The sequence below is a fragment of the Glandiceps talaboti genome, chromosome 3, assembly GCF_964340395.1.
Source record: "Glandiceps talaboti chromosome 3, keGlaTala1.1, whole genome shotgun sequence".
NCBI lineage: Eukaryota > Metazoa > Hemichordata > Enteropneusta > Spengelidae > Glandiceps > Glandiceps talaboti.
This window is the reverse complement of record NC_135551.1, coordinates 15,456,465-15,457,717: the sequence shown is the minus strand read 5'-3', so window position 1 is coordinate 15,457,717 and position 1,253 is coordinate 15,456,465.

Sequence of the window (1,253 nt, the reverse complement as noted above, 5' to 3'; positions counted from 1 at the left end):
GTTATCCCTTTCTCAGATCCTATGCGTAAAATTATTTTGATGATAATTTTCGTGTTTCCACGAACTTCAGTGCTTTAGACAAGATGACGACTCTCAACAACAAAGAGCATTTTACGTCTGATTTGGCGAACTGCGCATGCATGTACGCATCCCCTTCCCAGAATAAAATATGGCCAAAAATCGGTGGGTTTAGATGCAAATCACAATGTTTTGTAGCAAAAAGATGCGATACATTAATTTCATACACAAACCGGTGAAGATACAGTTCAAGCAATAACCGAAGCAAATAAAAAAAGTCTTCAAATGAGGGGTGTTTTGTAAGTCGTCGAACTGCATTGTGGGTAATTGACATGATTTGAATGATCAGATCAAAATCAATCCGCCATCTTGTCTTTTCTCGTCTAATCCCGAGATTTCATGATTTGGATTCTTTAGCAAAGCTTCAACATTTCAACCTATCTGAACCCATACCAGATGAATCTTGACCTTCAAGATAATTTTGGAGTTGTCCGTTTTGAGGACAGCCCCTTCGGCTTTGTGAGAAAGGTAAGACAAAAGTGTTGTTACTGAAATGGCAAATGGTTAATGAGGTGTGTTGACATCGCCTGTACTTAGTTCAATGCGTGCATCGTACAAAACTATACGCCGTCGATTTTCGTCGTATAGGTAACCACAAATTAGAAAACTATGGCCACCCTTTCCTTTTCGGTGTGAAGACCGACTTCGACACTTCCCAACGAGATGATTGGAGAGAAAGTAGCGTAAAAGTTAATACAGACTGAAATATGTAAATTTTCAATGAAAATATTCACTAATTCGTGACTGAAAAATGAAGAAAAAGAAATTCTCTGGTAGTTCGTGCAACTTGAACGTCAAAGTGACTGTGCACTAAACTAGTCGCCGTAGACGATAGTTTGCGAATTCACATGCTTTATTTAGTGACCTTTCAAAGAAGCCCTACGGAGTCATTCCACCACGTAGGGCGCCATCTAGAGTTTATGATTTTTTAATTTTTTTAATTTTTAGTGAAACTTTGAAAGCAAGGAGCTTCGAGATGCATATGAAAAACTGAAAAATAGCTTCAATAGCTTGATGAAAATATATTTATTACATCATATTTCCATTTGGTAATATGATTTGTTTTAACAACTAAATGTCAAAAAAAAAAACGAGTATGGGGATCAGTGTCATTGACATTGTTGAAGAGTTAATATATTTTAAATTCTTGTATTTGTTGCAAAGTGAATCATAGA